Source organism: Micromys minutus (genome assembly GCF_963924665.1).
Source record: "Micromys minutus genome assembly, chromosome: 1".
NCBI classification, from domain to species: Eukaryota; Metazoa; Chordata; class Mammalia; order Rodentia; family Muridae; genus Micromys; species Micromys minutus.
In genome coordinates this window covers 179,261,483-179,284,477 of record NC_137969.1, presented here as the reverse complement: position 1 = coordinate 179,284,477, position 22,995 = coordinate 179,261,483, and the positions used below count along the sequence as shown (strand labels likewise).

The window sequence follows — 22,995 nt, the reverse complement described above, 5'->3', positions numbered from 1 at the left end:
AGTTAAATGCTCTGAGGCAAGTCAAGTGTATGGTAGAGTTTGAGCTCACAGAAATGCACTATTATGAGTAGTACAGAAGCGGCCACGGCTTGAGTTCAGGTGAAGTCCATTTAGTCAACGTGAAGCATTAAACACGGCACCAGTATAACCGGAGGGAGAATATTGCATCTACCTATCTCAGTGAAGACGAAAGGAAGGCACGGGGGACTCAAAGAGTGGAAAACAGACAGCAGTAGCAAGCAGAGCCTTGACAAGCATGGTTCCAGGGATGGTTATGAGAGTCCCTGGTTAATCTGGCATGGTGGCAGGTATGGGGGGCAGAATGCCTTCAAGGCGTGTCTGAGTTCCAGGCCAGCCTGGTCTACAAAGGGAATTCCAGCATAGTCAGGGAAAGTCTTTCTCAATTCCTTCTCCTCTAACCTCCACCCCCACCAAATGTTAGGATCAGATGACTTGGGGCGGGGGGTGAGGTTGTTCCTTAAAGAAATAGGACTTTATCAGACCTTTTTTACCCCTCCTACACACTGCCAGCTACCACAAGCTACCTCAGCACTAAGTTGTTTAACACAGACTCCAGCAGGATGAGTGGCTTAGACCACTCAATTCAGTCCAATTCTGTCAGGTCATTTTCCAGCATCCTTAGGCTTCTGGAATTTTCTCAGACATCTGGTCATTGCACACCATTCACTCAATGGAGAGAAAAGGCTCCATTTCTTGAGCATCTTCTCACTCTGTGTCAGGCAGTATGTGAGCTATTGCCCACTCTGCAGATCTCCAACAGTCACAGAACTGCTAGCTTCTTAGCAAGAGACCTAATAGAAGTTTAGCACAGTTGTGAATAAAGACCAGGCCTGTGCTGGCCTCAGTAGCTGGAAGGAGGATCCCAGGCTTGTCTGTCTGGTCCCAAAGCTGGTGTTTCTTGCCCCATGCTGTTTGCCTGGGATATTCCCTTCCCTCCACCCTTTAGAAAGGCAACTTCTCCAGCGGGTCTGGAGAATGCATTTCCTCCTCTCAGAGCCGCCCCAGAGTTCCTGTGTGTAGTTCGATAGCAAAGGCTCTTCCTTTTCTTTACTCTGAGAAGCATTCTTCCTCCCACCTGCTCTTCCGTTTGGTTTTCATACAGAGGCACATGCTTCTGGCACCAGCCACTGCTGGGTAGGATCTGGGGAGTCCCAGGGATTTTCCGGGGCCTCAAACAATTTCCTCAGCCCTCTGGGATGCTCTTACCAGACCATCAGCTGGCTAAAGTGGAAACTCATGAGAAATAAGCCTGTGTATGCTTGCTGGGAGTACTTTTGAGGAATTATGATTTTTTTTCTGGAGTCTACCGCAGTGATAAGAACAGGAAGTAAAAAATATATATTTATTTACAGCCTTTAATCTGGTAAACCAGCACTGTTAGCTTAAAAAGGTGACCTCAAGGAAATAGTCTCAAAGTGGAGGATAGATAGTTCAAAGACATTCCAGTAGTATTGTTTACAGTGGTGATTATGATGATGATGATGATGATGATGATGATGATGATGATGATGATGATGATGATGATGAAAAGAAAACAATTGAAAATGGCCAGTAAGAGGCCTAGCTGAATCTGAGAAAACATGTAAGTGAAATGAAATAGCCAATCTACAAGAAATGGAATGTATCGCAAAGACTTCATAAGCATTGATCACTACTTAATAATTAGTGTGAGGATGAGAGGGCATAAGAAGGACACAGGATGAACTGGGAAGTAGGTTCTCGTTTTGTTTAAGTAATACAGTGTGGGAAAGGATTTTAAAAAAGAAAAGAAAATCAAAACCAGCCCAAGTGCTGTAACCTCCTTAAACAGAAGGAACAGGGCTGAGAAAACAGTGCGCATGTGGGAATAGGGAGAGACAGAGAATTGAATGGCATCTGACGTCACTGAAAGCATCCCGAGATGATTCCCCTGTGGCCCCAGGATGTGATCACTGTACCACAGTTAAACCATAGACACTGCCGTCCTCATAACCAGAGAATTTCTGAGAGATACTCTAGAGATAGAACTTTCCAGACTTCAGGATGGCCATCACATTTCTTCTCACGGAGGCTAAAGGACAGACCTGCGCTTCTGAGAGCAGGTGCCTTTTCTGGTTTGCTGACGTCTACACGCAGCCAGACCCTCTATCCTCCCCAAAGTGCTACTTGTCAGGTGTGTTGCTACGCACCTGTAATTCCAGCCCTTGGGGACTGAGGCAGGGGGACTTAAAGTTGGAGACCAGACTAAGTCACATAGTAAGTCTATCGCAAAACACCAGCATTCAAACAAACAAAACAAGAACAAGGCCTTTTGTTGCCTTACCTGTTCCCATATCTCAACCAGGCGGTGGCAGGTGGCCAAGGGGTCCACTCGTTCTGTATCAGCTTTCTCCACAGGCACCTCCCTGTCCTACAAGCACTGGATACTCACTGCGAGCTGGACAAGAGTCGCCATGGCTTTGGTAGCTCCCTGCTTTTGGATGAACCACTGAGCTCACCTTAACTACGCAAGTTGAACTTTTCCTCAACCAAGGCACACAGAAGGGACAGGTGAAGCCAGACGCCACAAGTGGGAGACACAATCCTGGGTATCTTTGAAGTCTATGACTGGCTGGCATTCCTAATTTTGAAAATAACTGAAGGCTGAATTGGGTGTCCCTGGCTGTCTGATGGTACCATCAGCTGCTTTTCCCAGGGTCTTGGGCTATACACACTGAGGCTCCTGTCTGCCTCATGACCTGCTCAGAGCTCACAGAGACGGATCCCAGAGGTAGGAGGCAGAGAAGTTCCCAGGCCTCTGTGCGGATTTATACCAGGGGCGTCTTCAGTCTTGTAATAGAAAGGCCAGGGTCTCCAGATTGTACTGAGAGTTAAGAGAAATAGGGACCAAACACTGGTCTCTGGAATCAGAAAGAACTGGGCTCAAATCCCAGATTTGTCACTCATTAGCCCTGTGACTTGGGCTAATAATTTAACCTCATGAACCCCAGTTCTCTACATATATGAGGGAGACGTCACCCATATCAGAGATCATATCTCAGCAGGAAGCTTCTGGCACACCGAGCCCTTTTCTCAGTACAATTACATGTTGTAACTGCTGGTTTCCCTATCTTATACATGGGCACACCTTGGAAACAGAGCCTTGTTTATCTCTGGCATTTAGCACAGGTCCTGCCCCAGTGAGCCCTCAACCACATTCATTGCTAAATAATGTTGGAAATTTTAATACAGTTTCTTATATGAAAAGGTATATATCTATATATATATAGATATATAGATATATAGATATAGATATATATGTCACAGGTAGTAGCTTTCCTAAGTAGATGATATGCAGCCTTCTCCCTACCCTTGACTTGAAATTTTTCCATTCCCATGAATCCTGGGAGCACACTGTTTGAGGACACAGGTTTAAAAAGACAGGAGACCTCTGCTTTATTTCCTCCAACTTGGACAGCACAGGGCCCTGGTCTCCTCGGAGAAAAGGTACAAAGTCTCTACTCAGTGCTGAGTTCCTAGTGTCACTCAGAGCCACTCACCCAACAGGTTGTCATGGTGCCCCAGCAGCACTAACGGAACCACGTCTGTTCTCCTTGGAGTGGCAGTTAGCAGTGGCAAACAGGAAGTTGTCTTGAAGTAGGGTGTGGTTATGCCTGTCAACAGATGCGTACAGAGACGCACGTTTTTCCTTCCCCTCTCTGCTCCTTCCTCTCTCCCCGTTCTCTCAGAGAGAAAAGCCTGAGTAGTTTTGCTAAAAACGACAGTTTTGTTACTTTATTTAGGACCAGCCCTCGCTACCAGACAAACACACACCTGGGGCAGAAAGAAGCTTAGGAGATACAGCAGAGGCCTGTCTCCCTTCATCAACCACTCACCCTGCAGCATATTTGTGAGAAACAGGATGCCTTCAAATATTCGAACCATCCCTTTCCCTGCTCTGTGAGCATGCAGGAAACAAAATTCTGGTTTGAAAGCAAGCCACCAAGGGTACCAATCTTAACGAACAGGGAGGCAGAGGAGGAACCGCCACATGGTATATCTGAAGCTCACTGGGTGTACACACTGGACCGAGGACCATATGTCAACAGGAACACAGCCGTGCGTTTCAAGTCACGTGCACCATTTGAAAAGACCCCAAACATTTCTTAACCGAGACAGCATATGGAAACAACAGAGAGAAACAACCCCCCAGTGTATAAAAGGCATGAGATGACCATTGAGCTGCAGGTGAGCACTGCACAGTAGGGGGTAGCAAAGACTATGGGGTAGGCTAGCTGGCTTCCCAGTGCCCTCAAAGGTATGCTATAAAAATTTCCATTCCTTTCCTCTCCAGACCCGAGGCCGGAGCCTCCAGAAGGACTGTCCAAAATAGATCAGTCCCTAGCCTCCTACTCCTGACCTCTTTCTGAGGCAGCTGCTGTCCCCCATCGGCTGGCTGCCTCAGCCCTGTCTCTGCTCCAGCTTCTGCCCACAGACCAGGAGCTCGGGGCTGCACAGAAGTTCATCTCTCCGACTGCATGCATCGCAGGCTGCCAGCTTTGCCTGCCAGACTTTCTTCTGTGACCTGCGTCCAGCCCCACACCAGCCTGGGTGGCAGGCCACCGTACCCTGCTCTCACACTTACACTTCCTGGAGAGGCAGCCTGGCCGTTTGGATAAAGAGGCTGAGCCAACGACATACTGGGCAACGGCCCTCTTCTAGTAGACATTTCCTGGCTGTGGGCCCCGGCCAGTCATAATGCTTCACTTCCCCTTTAAGAGAGCACGCCCAGATGAGATTGAGGAAAGGCAGCAAGACAAGGCCAGAGCAGCCTGGGGTGCGTCCTGAATTTGGCAGATGAATGAGGGTTTCCCTGAATCTCACTCATGAGATGTAAGAAGCCGCTTCTCTGAGGCTCAGAAGAACTCTTAAGTTTAAATGGCAGGGTTTTTTTTTTTTTTTTTTCCCCTGCAGTCCCTAGGAAAGCAGCCAGCTCTGAGAGCTGCTGTCCAACCTGCTTGGGTCCTGGGTGGCTTGCAGATGCCTCCGGACTTTTTGCTCTCCTTCCCCACAGGGAATACCCAACCTAAAGGACAGCGCCTATTGTGCCATATGCATTGATGAGAATAAAAGCCGTCATAACTGGAAAACCCCCAAAGGACAATTTCACTATTAATTTCAACAGAGTTCTCATTCATTCCTGACTTTTTGGCTGTTTTGTTGTTGTTCCCCCCCCCCCCCCATCCAGTGTCTCATATAACCCAGGCTGGCTCTGAAGTTTCTGTGTAGCTGAGGGTGACCTTGAATGACGGATCTTCCTGTATCCAATCCTAGATGGTCAGATATAGATGAGGCCAGCATTTACGGCTCTCACTCTGGATACTTAGAAAATTCCCTGACTGTGGTAAAGGACAGACAGCATTGGGAGAGGGGTCAGCCCTTACAGAGACAATGCTTCACAGGGTGACGGGTCACATGACTCAATATCGATGAAATACCCAGAACAGGCAAATCTCAAGAGACAGAATGCAGAAGAGCAGTCGGTAAGTGGCGGCTGTGAAAGTATGAGGGTGGGCAGTGGGTATAGGGTATCCTTGGGAGAGATACGAATGGACCCGTGTCACTCAGGTATAGTTTGCTTTAGCGTTTCGGGTTAGACTTGGGCCTAATATAAAGCCTCACTACTGAGTTCTAACTGACCTCTCAACACGATCACACGGTCACAGGGTCAATATTCTTTCATGTGAATTTCACTATAATGAACAGAAACACAAAACTAAATCGAAGGAAAGATAAGATAAAATCAAATGTTGGAGAAGCTGGGTTTGGCTCATGCCTTTCACCTCAGCAGCACTCAGGAGGCAGAGGCAGAGGCATCTCCTAGGAACTGAAGACCAGCCTTATCTATGTAGCAAGTTCCAGGACAGCCAAACTTACACAGTGAGACTGTCTCCATCACAACAAAACAAAACTGGAAATGGGAGCCCAGCTTAGTAGTAGAGCAGCTGCCCAGGTCCTGGGTGACCCCCAGTATAGGACAAACAAACAATAAACCAGTGTATTTGATCAATGGAAAGATGGAGACGTGAGGAGACATGGCCGCTCCTGGGTATAATGGAGAAGGGTTTTATTGTCGGTACGAGGGAGAGAATAGCCAGAGGCCATCTGGAGGAGTCCAGACTGTGAAGCCTGGGCCTAGCCAGGGCGGTGGGGTGTGGGATGAGAGGGCAAGTGAACCAAGAGAGGAACTACAGACAGGAGGTCGAGGAAGAGGTCAAAACTGAAGCCAAAAACCAACAGAATGTGGCCTAAGTGGCTGGGTTATAGAGGAAAAGAAGCCTGGGGGGAGGAAGGGAAGGCCAACCTCTGGGCTGGAGAGGTTTGGGGGAGAGACCGGGTGACAAGTGCTGGAAAGAACCTGGGTACTGAGCAAGCCTCTGCTGCGTTTCTTTGGGGCCTGACATCTGAGACCTCCTTTTCCTCATAGGGATCTCTTTTGGGTCTCACCCAACGTATCTATAAAACTCAACTAATTCCTGACGAACTTTAATCACTTCCAAGTGAGCAGCGTCTGACTCTTAGTAAGGAATATTGAAAGCAAGTCTCTGAAAGGCAAAAGTCTTCTAGAGGATCTCAGGCCAAGAGGAGGTGAGATCATTTCACACACCGTCCCTCATCCCGGACAGTCCCTGCAGAGAGCAGCTTATGGCACCGGGGCAGTTGGCTAATGTCAGAGAGCCCGAGCTGGGAGTCTCTGAGGGAGAATTACTTAGAGAACATCTTCCCTGAATTAATCTGTTTCTGACTGCAGAGAGCTGACCTGGTCTCTGACTGCTGCTCTTGTTCTTGGAATGGAACTGGGTGTGAGCTGACCACTAGCCTGATCTCCTTTCTGGATCATTTGCAACTCCGGCTGGGGATAGTCTGTTCCCAGGTGTTAGGCTGCAAGCTTTGTCCTCTGGACTTTAGGCCAGCTGGTCAAAGGCTCCTTGAGCACATTCCCCCACCTAGGAGATGACCAAGATGTCCGCTGAATGTTGCAATGCAGCCTGGGAGCCAGAGTCAAACAGAAATAGCTCTCCTGGTATCTGCTGTGAGTTCCAGGAGGACCTGGAGGTCAGAGGGGGATGCTTCCCTTGGCCAGCTTTTTGGGTACACTCCAGCTCTTCTGGAACTCTGGCTCTTGCCTCTCTGGCCAGTTCTTCTCACCCCAAATGCCCACAGAAGAAGTAGGTGGCCTAAGTTCTCAGCAGACAGGTGGCTTAGCATAACAAAGCTGTAGCATTTACACGGTTGTAGCTTCTGGGGAACAGCAGGCTTGGAAGTGTAACTCTAAACACAAAAACAGGAAGGGGCAGCCCTATTCAAAGCCCTGCCAAGGACACTTCTGCAGAGCAGATAAACAAATGGCTAAGTAGACCATATGCAGGGATGCTCCACCTCATTAGCCATTAGAGAAATGCAAATCAAGCCTAGGAGGAGGTAGCACTTCCAGCACACTAGAGCGGCTATTAAAAAGGAGGAACGGGACAGGCGCTGGTGAGGACGAGGAGAAAATGGAGCTGCTGTGTGCTGCTGTTCGGAATGTAAACAGGTACAGCTGCAATGAAAACCAGTATAGAGTTTCTCAAAATATTAAAATAGAATCACAATATGATTCAGCAGTTCCATTTATGGCTATAAATACCTGTTTGCGTGTCGTAAAGTAGCATCATTCTCAAGAGCCATAAGATGTATTATGTATACTCATAGACAGACATAAGAGTATTCGCAGTTGAATGCAAAACATGGCATATGTATATATCTATGTGCATGGTGTGTGTGTGTGTGTGTGTGTGTGTGTGTGTGTGCGCGCGCGTGCGCACACGCGCGCACACGAGAATGAGAAAGCTTCCTGATGCTGTGATAAAATATCCAGGCAAAAGTAATCGATGGGGAGGAGAGGCTTCTTCTAGCTGACAGTTTAAGGCTACACTCCATCACAGCAGGCAAGCCACATTAGTAGGAGCTTCAAGAAGCCAGCCATATCACACCCATAAGCAGGAACAAAGAGCAGCGAAGGTACACATGCTCACAGACCAGCTGGCTTTCTCTGTGCTCACACAGTTCAGGATCCCAGACTATACTACTCACAGCGGGCTAGTCTTCCCACCTTAACAAAATCAAGATGGCCACTTTCAGAAGAGATCTTAGAAAGGTCTTCTCTAGACAACGTCTGGTTGAAACCCACTTCACATGCAATGCAGGATTTTGTCAGGTTGACAACACTAAGTGTCAGGTAAGATATCTGGTTAAGATGTCTCATCTGATAATGTCACTGGCTATCAAGACCTTCTACCTGCATTCAATCTGCAGGACTCACCCACACCGTGAGATAAGAGAAACAATTTCTACAAGTAGTCGTCTGACCTCCACACAAGCAAAAGACACACACACACACACACACACACACACTAAACAAACAAACAAACAAATGCACTATTAAAACAAAACAAACCTCCGACCATCTCTTTGTGGTATTCTGCCTTAAAAAGGAAGGGAATTCTAACACTTTATCCTATGGATGAGTCCTGAAGACAGCATAGGAAGTGAAATTGACCAACCACAAGAAGCCATACACTGGAATTCCATTGACATGGAGTAGCTGCACAGTCAAATTCAGGCATACAGAGGAATGATAACTGCAAGGAGTTGGGGGAAGAAGAGACCTGTTTTTGTTTTATTAATGGCTACTGTCTTAGGGCTTCTATTCCCATACAAAAATATCGTGACCAAGAAGCAAGTTGGGGAGGAAAGGGTTTATTCAGCTTACACTTCCACATTGTTGTTCATCACCAAAGGAAGTCAGGACTGGAACCCAAGCAGGTCAGGAAACGAGCTGATGCAGAGGCCATGGAGGGATGTTACTTACTGGCTTGCTTCCCCTGCTCAGCCTGCTTTCTTACAGAACCCAGGTCTACCAGCCCAGGGATGGCTCCACCCACAATGGGCTGGGCCCTCCCCCTTGATCACTAGTTGAGAAAATGCCTCACAGCTGGATCTCATGGAGGCATTTCCTCAAGGGAGGCTCCATTCTCTGTGATAACTCCAGCTTGTGTCAAGTTAACAGAACCAGCCAGTACAGCTACGGTGTCTGTTCTGCAAAGCCAGGATTTCTGGAGATAGCAGTTGCAATGACGGTAACCACTATGACAGTACCAAATGCCTCTGAGCTACATATTAAAACTAGTTAAGACGAGCCAGGAGCCTTTAATCCCAACACGTGGGAGGCAGAAGCTAGCAGACCTCTGAGTTCAAATTCAAGGCAAACATGTTCTGTACTGTGAGTTTCAGGTCAGCTAGGGCCACGTAGTAAGACCCTGACTCAAACAAACAGAAAACTACTTAAGATGGTAACGTTTATATTAAGCGTATGTCATTGCAATTAAATTTTTTCCTTTAAAACATTAAATAAAATTAGCATATGACGGGAAAATATCTGCTCCCAGGTGTCTCTCTGTCTGTCTCTGTCTCTGTCTCTCTCTCTCTCTCTCTCTCTCTCTCTCTCTGTGTGTGTGTGTGTGTGTGTTTGTGTGTGTGTAAAACAGGGACCAGGCTTGGTGGCACACACCTTTGATCCCCACACTCAAGATGAAGATGAAGGTTAATCTCTATGAGTTCAAGGCTAGCCTTCTACATAGTGATTATCAGGACAGCCAGGACTATATAATAAGACTCTGTCTCAAAAAGCAAACATTGAAAACAAACACTTGGCCCCAAGATAAATTCTTTGGTGAGATAGCTCAAGAACAAGCCCTTTGGCTCAGTTAAAGGTACTTGTTCTTGCAGAGGACCTGGGTTCAGTTATCAGCACCCTCCTAGTGGTTCATAAACATGTATAACTCCAATTCCAGGGGATCCAAATGCCCTCTGTTGGCTTCTGCTGGCACCAGGTACACACATGGTGTCTTGACATGCATACAGACAAAACATACATGTGAGATAAAAATTTTAAAACCTAAAAATTAAAAAATAGTCAAAAGCAGAACACCCCCCCCCCATGGAAGAATGAATAAACAAACCCTATAGTTTAAACATATGATGAGGTACTATTTCATCACAAAAAAGAATGACATATGATGTATGCCAGATGAACCTCAAAGCACGGTGTGAAATGAAAGAAGTCTAGCACACCAGGCCAAATTCACTGTATGCTTCCATCTGTAGGGGACACCCAGAGGAGGCAGCTCCTTAGAGATGCTGATTGGTACCTGTCAGGTGCTTCGGGGAGCAGGAAGGAGGAACAACTGCCTAGTAGGTAAGAAGTCTTATCGCCAAGTAAAGAAACATGTTGAAACTAGATAGAGCTGGCCACACAACATGATTGCATTAAATGCCAGTGAGTTATTCAGCTTAGAATGTTAATTTTATGTCTTGCGCACTTCACCTTAGCAACAATAATGGTGAAATCCCTAAGAAGATGAAGACCAGGGCAAGCCGTAAACAGAACAATCTGTCTCACGGTAACCGAGAGAGTTACCTTCAAAACCCAGCTTGGAGTCGCTTAAACGGATAATTTCTAAGTTAAGGCAATTAAGATGGTCAGCAGGAGACAGCAAACAGGTATTCTAAGACAGCAACTCCCAAACACTGACATTTTGGGTCCATGGAAAAGTATTACTTTGTCTTCAGCAACAAGATGCACCCTTCCTGCCTCTCTGCTCTTCAACAGGGTCCCCTTTTGTTCAGTACCAATGACAGGTGGTTACTGTACTTTATTATATCTGGGGATGCTTTGATTGTAATGTTTTTGCTTTATAAAATAAAGTCGGATCCAAATAACACCACTATTACTGAAAACTGGCAAATGGGACCCCGAGCCAAGCCTACCCTCTGTGGCTCTTGTATCCCTGACACAGCTGCCATTTCCAGTCAAGTACTCACTGCTATCTAAGACCCATGCATACAGCTTGAAATTAGGACTGTGAGATCTAAACACGTAAGAAGACTCGTCTCTCAACATTGCTGTCTCCCTTCCGGCATGCCTGCGGGCCTGGCTTCATGAGGGCACCTACAGGTGCCAACCTAGAAGGCAATGACCACCGTATGCTGAAAGTGGGCAGCACTGGCCAACTCACGGGCAGCTGCCCTTCCCAGATCCTCTGAGATAGCCACACATCCGTTCCACTCTCATCCGCAGGGTCACCATGAACCTTTGCTCTACTGGTACCTCTTCCTCTGGGGTAAACACTCCCAGCCACCTTTTTACAGTTACTCAAGAAAACTCCATTTGCACCCCTGCCCTGTCCTACATTCTCCCTGGTTCCCAGCATCTCTCACCAAGTGGAGCTAGGAAGAAAGCCTGCTCTAGTGAGCTCTGCTGAGGTTCATTTGTGCATCATTCTCTATAAACACAGTAGAAGAAGATCAGTCCAGGCGGTTTGCTTCCTAACAACTCCACTGTTCAGCCTTACATCACACTGTTCTCAGGTTGTATCAACCCATGGGTACCCTTCAAAACTGTCACCTTTCTGGGCTCAGTCCACTGTTCCAGGCCATAGAGATATTTATGGGCCCTAAGCCATCGATGAATCCATCCACCGCCTGCAAACTTGAGAAGCCTGCCCCGTTCCACTCTTCTGAGACAGGTCCCAGGCACGTCCCAGTAACCATGACCTATGAACAGCATTCTCTCCAAGTGTGGTTGTACCAGGGTCCAGTCAGGGAAGGTACGTCATTGACCCACCTTTCTGGTAAGGATCCTCTGTGAGACACTGATACAGGAACCTCATGAGAACTCTTCTCTGAAGAGCTAATATAGTTGGCATCATGCCATCAAATGTGTGTTTATCACTACAGGACACATACTGAGGAGGTGGTTTTTCTAGTTCCCCACCCAACCTTCAAGTGGCCATCAATGCATATACTATGCAGCTGAAGTGAATAAAAGGAACTCAGACACTCAATGCTGGAGCCTGAACCCCAGTGTTCCTACCTACTGATGTGACCAGACCTGTCTCTCCAGGACTGAGGGAGGAGTGTTGAGAACTGACATGTTAAACAGACTTAAATGTTAATGCTGGGTGGTGGTGGCACATACCTTTAATTCCAGAACTTGAGAGGCAGAGGTAGGTGGATCTCTGAGTTAGAGGCCAGCCTGCTCTATAGATTGAGTTCCTGGAAGGCCAGGGCTACACAGAGTAGCTCTGTCTCTAACAACAGAAAAATCAGAACATAAAAATAAATTGAGCCAATATATGCAGCATAAACAATTCTAAGATTGTGACTAAGTAACTTAGAAATAACAACAAAAATACCATTTCTGCTCAGTGTTTGGCAACGTGCCTGTCAAACCAAGGAGGGACCTGGAGATGAGGACAGGGGACAGGGCAACCAGATATCTGCAAGGGAACATTTCTCCTTCACGCCACCCCCGGTTCCTTTCCAGGAACCAGTTGTTTCTTTCTTATGAAGACCAAGCCCTAGTCTGGCCTAAGAACAAGGGACGGGGCTTCTCCCACCCCACTTGCCAGGGAGGCCCTCAGCCTTCAGAAGCACACTGTCCATCACCTTCTTTGTTGAGACCTATGCAATCAGCACAAGCTGTCACGTGACCTGGCCAGGTTGTGTTTAGCTCCTGTGTAGTATAGTCCTCACAGGCCTCCAAGCTTCCTTCTTACAGACGGGTTTTCTAAGAACAGCAGCCCTGGGTTCTGAGGTGGTCAGGGTGTCTAACATCTATCCCTAACATCTTCGGGGAAGGAATGAACTTCACTATGAAAGACCTTGGCCACATTTTTGCAAAGGGTTGTCAGAAGCCACCTGCTGGCTCCTAGTGGCGTATCTACGTCAAAGATACTCTGCAGCAGGGCAGAGAACTGGTACAGCCAGCCTCAGGCCCTTGGGAAAAGGTTAGTGGTTACAATGGGAAGCAATATTTGACATCAGTAAGACTGGCTGCCCTCATCTATCCCAGGCTGGTCTCCCAACATCCAAGGAACACAAACACACAAGGAAGATTAAACACACACTACACACACACATTATACACACATACTATACACACACTATACACACACACTACACACACACATTATACACACACACTACACACACACACACCACACACACACACCACACACACACACACACACACACACACACACACATAATTGTTGGCAAAACACTGGGAAGATTGTATCAATGAATCTGTGAACAGATTAGGGCATTTGACCAAAAAGGTGCTGGTAGAAAGAGGCCAAGAAAGCACCCCACTGGTCTATAAGCTGATCTTGTCTAGCTCCCTCTATATAAATGTCCGTTAAGATCAATGGGATGATGGCATCTCTAAAGTCAGAATTATGAAGGTACCTTGGATATTCATGGCCACTATGGGCTTTTTCCTATGGTTTAAAAAAATACATGTTACTGGGGTTTTTGCTTGTTTGTTTTTGTTGTTGTTCCTGTTCCCAATGCCTAGTCATGGGCACGAGAACACACCTCTTTGTCATGAAGGTCTCGGCATGGCGTTGCTGAGGCTGCTGCTGCACTTGAGACAGGACCAGGTTATGGGATGAACCCTTAATGTCCTACCATTCATATGTTAAGTCTCTAATACCTGCGAGTGTAACCATATGTAGAGACAGGTCTTGAGAGAGGCCATTAAGAACAGGCCCTCATCCAATTGGACTGGAGTTCTTATTTTAAAAGGATGGGGCACCAAAGACTCGGTGGCTGCACCTTGAGAAGGCAGCAAGCCTGGTGTGACCTTCTGTAAGGCCTCAGGGGATACCAGCCCTGTTGGCACCTCTATCTGGAGTTCAGTTCCCAGAACTGTTAGGAAATGTGCTTCAGCTGTTTGAGCCACACTCTACCCCTAACCAATGCAACTGGTTGGCCCTTAAGGCGCTCACATTTACCTTATTAGAGCACAGACAACTCCGTACAGTCCAACTGCGCAGCCTGTCCCAATGTAAGGGATAGTGAGGCCGACGTGGGGTACAACTAGGTGCTGCTTCCCAGCTGCTCTGCGATTATGTGCTGGAGGCATGGGTGACTTAGAGCAGGTGGCTTCAAGCCACAGACTGCAAGTAGCCAACTCCTTTAATCAACTTCCTTTCCCTTTACCTCTTACATCGACAGGTTCTGATTAACCCAAGTATCATTGATGTGGTTCCAGAACAAGACAAGACTGTGGAGGAATGAGTGGATTCACGGCCCAGTAGGATAGGCCGCAGCACTCTCTCCAGTTTGATGAATCCACATTAAGTATCTGGTCCGCTGGGGACTGACTGTCCCCAGGTTCTGTGGAACTCCTGGATCCTGCCAGTCCCTGGGGTGGGCACTCTCAAGGCAAGAGATATAGACTCGGTGGCTCACTGCCACTGTGGAACCAGACACAGCTGCAACAGACAGTGGCTACGTCCCTGCGCTACCTATGGGAGGAAGAACCAAAGTGAGGAAGGAAGAGACAAGCAGGTTGATGTCTGCGGGGGCTCGGAGGGTGACATGCTCTACGACACAGAGCTGAGAGGCCTCTTGACATGTCCAGATGTGGCAGGTGCAAGGGTCTAGCCATGCAAAATGCAAAACTCTGAAAAAGGATGACCTGGGGACACTTCAGCACCGCTGCCAGGTCTCCATTCCAACATAAAGGCCCGTATGTCCCCTCCATGTCTTTCATCATTCACGCTGGCCAGAAGACTATGGGCATAGTGAGCTCAGAGAACCCAGTATCATAGATGGCTAAGATGCACAGGTCCCAATGCGTACTTCAAACCACAAGCCTGCCAAAGATGGGCCTTACCCCTATCAACCTGACAGAGAGGGAAAGGGTAGGGCTCCCACCCATATGCTGAATTGGGGGTAGAATGGATCTAATTAGAACAGTTTCTGTCACCTTTTTATTTTTATTTGTTTGTTGAGGCAAGGTCTTAATCTGTAGTCCTAGCTTGCCTAGAACTTGCTATGCAGATGCGGCTGGCCTTGAACTCATATGGAAGATCTGCCCACTTCCACCTGCTACCTCCTTCCCCAAATGGTGTACTCAAAGAGAAGGCATCACTGCACCTGCCAGAATGAAGTTTCTTAAACACACACTGGAGCCAGTTTGCCCAGTGCAGATGGAGCAACAAGCGGGTTTGATTGCTAACGCTGGGCCTGACATCCGGCATTAAAGCGTAGGTCAGACAGTAATGGGTCTAAGCAGGAGGCCAGCCTTGTCCTTTCATTCTGCAAGGTTAGAGGAGACCAAAACCATTATACTTTTTTGTGGGTGTGTGAAACGTATAGGAGAAAAGAAACTATAGCCCCAAAATGGTTACAGCAATGTCCAGCTTCGGCTCTATGACCATGCTTCCTACGTAGGAAATTTCCATTCCGACTGTCCTTTCCCATGGAAGAGTTGGGGGACAGTGGAATTTGGACCCATCTGTGTGGAACCCCCTTGTGCAATGAAAGCACCCTCTTGGCTCCTCTGGAGTTCTTCCACTAGCCGGCCTGAGCGCTGTTTATTGCTTTCTCCCTCCTTTTTGATTTGTTTAGTTTAAAATATTTAACCCGCTGCACAATGAAGTGTCTCGTTTCCAGGGTTCTCCTGGACCATTAGACTAGGACTCCAAACTTTCTGCTGATGAGCATTCTACCTGCCCATGCAAATGCCGGGAGCAGCAGCCCAGGAGATAGGAGGTGCTCTAGGTAAGCCATCCATCCAGAGAGCTGATTTAATTTTGCAGCCATTCAGTGGGCAAGGCAGAGCAATTTTTAGGCAAAGTCTCTAGTAAATATTATGGAAAACCCTTTGTATAGAGTGCTAATTCTGGCGCCGCATTTTCTTACTTGCCCTGTTCCAGGATCTCATTGAAACCTGCCTGGGAGTCCCCAAGGCAGGATCATCTACACAGATCACATGCGAGGGAGCGTGTCATCCAGCAGTGGCTGGCTGGTGTCCATTCTTTACAGTGCTGTCAACATCCCGGGATTTCAGTCACTTCAGTGGGAACAAACTCTCCAACCCAGGAACTTCCCTTCTGCCATCCCTCCGCCAGCCCATCCCCCACGCCCCCCCCCCCCCCCCGAACCGTGCCAACTGGCTCCTGGACAGGCTGCAGGTCACCAGATGACACTGCTCCTGGTTCCCGTGAGTTTGACAAAGCAAGCACTGCAAACTCCTTTTAGAGGTTTAGCACAAAACCCAACCCCTTCTGGGCGTCATCACTTTCATTTTAAGCGCGGCTGTTTGTGACAACGCAGAGAAAACAACTCAACCTCAACATTAAATAACAAAAGCTGGGGGATCTGATATCGGAGGCTGGGGAGTGCTGTCAAGTGACCTTTCAGAGGAATTAATTTCCCAGAGCATTAATGGCCTTCGCTGTGCAGACATCCAGCACCATTTATGTCAGCGCAGAAAAGGATTTCACTTTCTGCAGTTGGAACAGAAACTCTCCTACATTCCCGTTTCTTTAAAAAAAAAAAAAAGTCTATAAATAACCCAGGATCAGCAAAATTATGCAAAACAGCCTGCTAGAGGAAGAAATGTAAACTAAAACCACTTACAGAATGACTCGGGCTGCCAACTTAATCTGATGCCACGACTGCTGTAAACATGTTGTACTTTTGAAACCTGAAGTGATCCACTTTAGTACAGATGCCAACACAAAGTGAGAGAGAGGGGTGGGGGGGGGAGGGAGGGAGGGGGGAGAGACAGAGAGAGAGAGAGAGAGAGAGAGAGAGAGAGAGAGAGAGAGAGAGAGAGAGAGAGAGAGAACTCCCAGACAAGGAAACAACAAAAGCCCCGCCGCAAAACAGAGCAACCTGATTCGGTATTCTGCACAGTGCACCGACCCGGCGGCTGATCGGCGGCAGTCAGTACCGGCTCCCCTCGCTTCCACACGCCAACTGTTTTGACTACAGGCACTTGTTAAACACACAGTTTCAGGTCCTACCAGTTGGACACCAGAAGTTCATAGAACTGACCCAGTGCCAAAAACAACAAGCGCAGAAAGAGAAACGGCCCGGCCGCTTGCCACTGAGTGTTTGGTTAACTGTTTCAGTGAGCCCCGAAGCAACCAAGGAGCAATTAAGAATGAAAAAGAACTTAAATAACAAAAGCAAAAGATTAGCACCTTGAAAATGTACATGTTGGCAGGTAAAGTTAAGCTGCCCTCAAGATACTTTATTGGGGTGGGTGTCACATGACACACTGTGGTTATCAGCAGAAGGAACTGGTGCTTCCTCAAGCATCTTCCATATGATTGGTTCAGAAATTCTCACATACTGAGATTTCTAGAAGTCTGGAAGTTAGCAAATCCCACAGGAGAAAAAAAAGGGATGTATTGAATGTTTTTTAAATGTGATAAGGGGGCTTCTAAGATGCCCACTGCGCACATAGAGATTGAGGTCACACACTGGAAACATGGTCCAGGTTGGACCCATGCCTCTGGAGACTACTTCAGGATTCTCTTTGGGATGGGGGATGCTGGGGAGTAGCTCTTTGTCTAACCAAGGCTGGAGTCTACACTGCTGGGCAGTGACATGGAGTGCTCTTTTCACCTTGCAAAATCAGTTAAAAGAAACAATTCCATTGCTGAACAAGCCTTTGTATTTCGTTCCCAAAATGCACCAACCAAACACTACCTTTAGGACCAAGACAATTAACCAGATTAAATTTTGGAGTTCCTTAAGAATTTAGAAAAACTAAATTTCATGAAAACGGGGGGTACGGATGTAGACAGTTTAACCTGAGGAGGACTTAAACTGTCTGAATTCTCTACCTATCATCTGTCTATCTACCTACCTACCTATCTATCATCTATCTATCATCTGTCTATCTGTCTATCTATCTATCTATCTATCTATCTATCTATCTATCTACCTATCTATGTATCTATCAATCATCTATCTACCATCTACCTATTTATCATCTGTCTATCTATCTATCTACCTATCTATCTACCTATCATCTATTGTCTATCTATCATCTGTCTGTCTATCATCTGTCAGCATCTTCTATCACTATATGATCTGATATATATGTCTATAAATTAAGCATATCATAGGACTTGATTGTTGGAAACGTCTTGAGAGGTGTTGTGAGGCAGGTGGCAAGAGATGCTCTTCTCAGCCCATTTTCAGAAGGGCAAACACAAGGCTAGACTTTCCCAGGGTCATGTATCCAGGAAAAGGATTCCACCACCCTAATCTTTGTTATTCCCATTTCTGACAAAGGAGATTCAGAGAGTCTCCACGATTTGTTTCCTACCAAGTCTTCCAGCCCCAGCCCAGCCCTTCTAATTTACCTCCATCATGTTTCCAGCAACAGAACACTAGAACTAAAATGGCTCATTGTAAATGTGTGGGACTTCCGTTAAGTCGCTTAGTATTCCCCGTCACGGTGGCTTTCTGCTGCAGGTTGCAGCTCTCAGGCACCACACAGACGGCTTTCGTTCTGCGAGGGCACGCTACAGAGCCATTGCTTTGACGGAAGACACTTCTTCACCCGGTTTGCAGCCTCTGTTTCTCTGATCCAATCAGTTCGTTCACCAGTTACCCCTGGTTCCTCACCCAAACCTAGTCTAAGAAGATCACCGAGAGGAGTAGCCCTGCCAAAGCGCACATTAGTAAACCCATGTGTCCGCTTTATTAGCAAAGGGGCTCTGGGTTTGCAGATCTTTTAACGTGAAACTCAGAGACAGGCCTTTGCTGAAGGTTTTGTTTTTGTTTGTTTTGTTTCAGGTTTTGGTCTCCTCTTTTATTCTTTAACAGGGACTCACTGGAAGATTTTTAATCACACAAAGATGCCCATCATACATGAGAAGGATGCCTTCTCCATCGAAGTGCCTGGCAGAGAGGACAGAACTGTTCCAGGGAACCCTGAAGCACAGTTACTACAGGGCTTGGTTGTCTCTCTGTGGGGATGTGATAGCATTGTAGATGACCAGAGGGTTTGGTTTGTAGGTATGCATGAAGTCCCTGCAAAGTACTGAACTGCCCTGAAGTTTCTATAAAACTGATTAGCCGACTCAGTGTTGAGGAGAGGACAGAATGCCGCAGGCCCAGAGCCAAGTTATCTCAGGGTGTCTTTAACCCCATTCATAGCCATTTATTCCCCTCCTCTGTATGTGACCTAATGTCATTGTGACCATTAGGTAACTCTTTCGGAATGTACAAACATACCCCTAATTTCCACAAAATGAATGGCTCAGAATGTCCTCAGATAGCAAATAGGGCCTACAGCTGAGATTTCCCAGTTTGCACTGCACCCTCTACCTCATGATTCCACCAGAGCACCAGCAAAGTGTCAGCATTTATGAGTTTTGTTGCTCTATTGATACTTTGGAATGTAGTACTGGCAAAACCCTGAATCTGTCTGTTCAGGCCACACATAATTAGCTTCAGAAAAAAATGATCAATTTTCCACTTTAAGGTGAAAGCGATATGTTTGTGGCAAAATAGGGGAGAAATGAAGATACATGGCAGGAACTGGTGACTTGGGGCCAGCACTGTGGGCACTGAATATTGGAAGCAGGAGGAGCTGGTAGAGAAGGGAAGGTCAGCACTCAGAAGACAGAGGCAGGAGATCTGAGTACTAGGCTTCTCTGATCTACAGAATGAATTCCTGAACAGCCAAGACTACACAGAGAAACTCCATCTTGGGGAAAAAAAGATTAGAAAAATCTAGAATGTTTTGCCACCGATCATGACTCTTTCTCTATCTTGAAACACAACACACACACACAAAAAAAAAAAAAAAAAAAATGTGGAAGTAAAAGCTAAGTGAGCTGGGTGTCAATTCGGACTTCATGTTGAGTGTAATCAAAGCGGCATACAGAATGATTGAATTTGCATGTCCTGCTGACTAGAAAGGCTCTGTTGTGGTGTGTGGTGGCTATGTGATGTCTCTTGTGGCTTATAAACACTCGTTTTCAAGGGGTTCTTTGAGGGTGTTTGGAGAACGGCATGCTGCCTGAAAGAGTATGAGAACACTAAGTAAAGCATACATCTTGGCAGGAAAATGTGTTTGCTTGCAAGATACCAAGTGTGCATGTCCAGGTAAGATGTGACTCCTCCTGACCACAGAGTCATAAAACTCAAAAGTAGGGCACATGTTTTGGCAAGCACTGTCAGATTTAGGGAAGACAGAGTAGCCTATTTAAAATTAGAACAGGGACAGAAAGATGCCACCAAGGCTGACGCCTGGGTTTCATCCCTAGAAGCCACTGGTTGGAAGGAGAGAACTGACCCCTGAAAGTTATTGCCCACACACACACACACACACACACACACACACACACACACGAATGAACAATGAAAAAAATAGAGCCTGACATGTCTGTAATCTCAGCACTCAAGAGGCAGAGAGACAAGTGAAGCTCTTATGAGCCCGATCTACATAATAAGTTCCAAGACAGCTAGAGCTACATAGAGAGGCCCTGTCCCAAGATAGATGGATGGATGGATGGATGGATTGATGGATGGATGGATGGATGGATGGATGGATGGATGGATGGATGAATAGATGGGTGGATGGATGAATGAATAGATGGGTGGGTGGGTGGATGGATGGATAGTTTAGATATATAGATAGATGATAGATGATTGATAGATAAATGATAGATGATAGATAGATAGATAGATAGATAGATAGATAGATAGATAGATAGATAGATAGATGATAGATAGATAGAAAATGGAGAGAGAATTTGAAATTTGAGGAATGGCTGGTAACAAAAAGTTAGTTAGTAGAAACCGCCTAGCAGAAAGCTGTGGACCATGGGCAGAAATGTGCTGCAGTCAATAATAGAACACATTGCTTCAGGAAGTGTCAGTGAGTTCAGCATGCCAAACCTCGGACAACGGGAGCACTGAGGGAAAGGACAGAGCTCCCCTGCCCATGCTCTGAGATTTCCACTGAGTGAGGGAAATGGGCAGAGGAGGCGGCTGGTTAAGGACTGGTCCAGTCTTTTAAACATCTGGTGTGAGAAATACCAGGTCTTCATGGTAAGTAGACAGAAAAGTAAGATTGTTGTGTCCACGATGGCTCCAGGGACTGTCCTGAAGAAGACAACAAGGGAATGAAGAAAGGACAGAGATAAACATAGAAACACAAGGAAAAGCTGGGATAGGGCAGACTGGGCTCTCTGATGAAGAAGTCACAGCACCCTGAAAGAATATTTTCTATAGGAGGATGGAGGTGCTGTTGTTGCATACAGATAAACAAGGAGGCAGGGCTATTGTATACAGGTGAACAGGGAGTCAGGCTTAGCTAATGCCAGCGAAACCTTAGGCCATAAACACTGTAGGAGAAAGACTCTGTGGAATTTTTTTCATGCTGTGCCAACATTTTCACTCAATGAAATGGTTTTGCCATCTCTCTGAGCCTCACTCTGGGAAGGCTTTGCAACATCTATGGATCCGAGTCAGAGGGGTTATTGGCATAGTTATACCAGAGTTACAGTCACCCTGGACTTAGTTTGTTCCCTACATATGATATTCATGTTCAAGTTCATTGCTGTGGCCTCTACTGACTTAATGGTCAGCTTGAACCCGTAGGTCCCAGTCCCCGGGAAGCCCTGTAGACTTCCCAGTTAGTGTCTGCACTTGACTCACACACTCCATCTCCTGGATTCATGAAAGTAAGTCTGCCAGACACTTGTGACCAGCCTTTGAGCTCATGTCCTAAGTGACTGTAACCAACATCATAGGTTAGTTTTACACATGCCAGGCCCCAGTCCTTAGATGTCTGAGGAAAATGGTAATTTGAGCTAGACTTAGCCACGGCCGGCTGCACTACACTTTGGAAAATGATTGTGGTGAAGGTCAATAATATGGGTGACTGTGGTGTAGACCACTAGGCTGAAGGTCTTTGCAGGCCAGCACTCTGTCATTTAGCCTAATAGGCCAATGCCTAGCTACAGCTCAGAAGCCTAGCTGTGTGTGTTACATTTAAATAAAATGTAAATGTGAACCAATACACAAATCTGCAAAGTGAATACATTACACATGTATCAGATTTGGTTGATATCTTCCTTCCTTTATTCTTTCCTTTCTTTTCTGGTTCTGAGGATCTTGGGACCTTTCACATGCTATGCAAATGCCAGGCAAATTAGGTACTTTCATATTTATTCTGTCTGTGTCTGTCCTTGTATCTCTCTCTCTCTCTCTCTCTCTCTCTCTCTCTCTCTCTCTCTCTCTCTCTCTCTCTCTGTCTGCCTGCTATCTATCATCTATCTATCTATCTATCTATCTATCTATCTATCTATCTATCTATCTATCTATCTATCTATCTTTTTAAAATTTTGTTGAGACAGGATTTCTCTGTGTAGCCCTGGCTGTTCTACAACTTGCTTTATAGTCCAGGCCCCAAACTCAGAGATCTATCTGCATCTATCTGCTTTTGCCTCTTGAGTGCCGGGATTAAAGGCTTATGCCACCACTACCTGCAGGTATTCTTTCTCTCTCTCTCTCTCTCTCTCTCTCTCTCTCTCTCTCTCTCTCTCTCTGTGTGTGTGTGTGTGTGTGTGTGTGTGTGTGTTAGTATGCTCACATGAGTCCCTGGGAAAGATAGAAGATATTATGAGCTCCTGGATATGGGAGCAGGGAAGAAAACTCCAGTGCTCTGCAAGAATATCAAGTGCTTTTATCTGCGAAGCCATCTCTCCAGTCCCTCAAAATTGATATTTTTTTAAAGTTGTGGCTCATACCAATCCCTGACACTATTAACGATACTCTGTTATACTTGCAGACAGAAGTCTAGCATGGCTACCCTCTGAAAGGTTCCACCCAGCAGCTGACTCAGACAGAGGCAGACACCCATAGCCAAAGGATGAATGGAGTTTGGGGAGTCTTATGGAAGAATAGAGGGTAGATTGTAGGCCCTGAAGGCCATAGGAACTCTACAGGAAGACCAGCAGAATCAACTAACCTAAACCCTTGGGGGTTCTCAGAGTCTCATCACCAACCAAAGTACACACACAGGCTGGACCTAGGCCTTCCCACATAAATATAGCAGATGTGCAGCTTGGTCTTCTGTTGGGT

General features: G+C 46.5%; 1 protein-coding gene across 4 annotated transcripts in view; it reads right to left on the bottom strand.

The window, feature by feature from the left end:
- The window catches only part of ATXN7L1 (ataxin 7 like 1), a gene marked incomplete at both ends in the record, with an annotated part of 213,476 nt that overhangs the window by 51,749 nt on the left and 138,732 nt on the right, over nucleotides 1–22,995 (bottom strand). For 2 of the 4 annotated variants that reach the window (XM_080940379.1, XM_080940378.1), the window contains one exon: nucleotides 4,625–4,652. The exons of the other annotated variants lie outside the window; for them this stretch is intronic. Of the gene's footprint in view, nucleotides 1–4,624; nucleotides 4,653–22,995 lie in introns of those variants that run through there. 4 annotated transcript variants of the gene reach the window in all.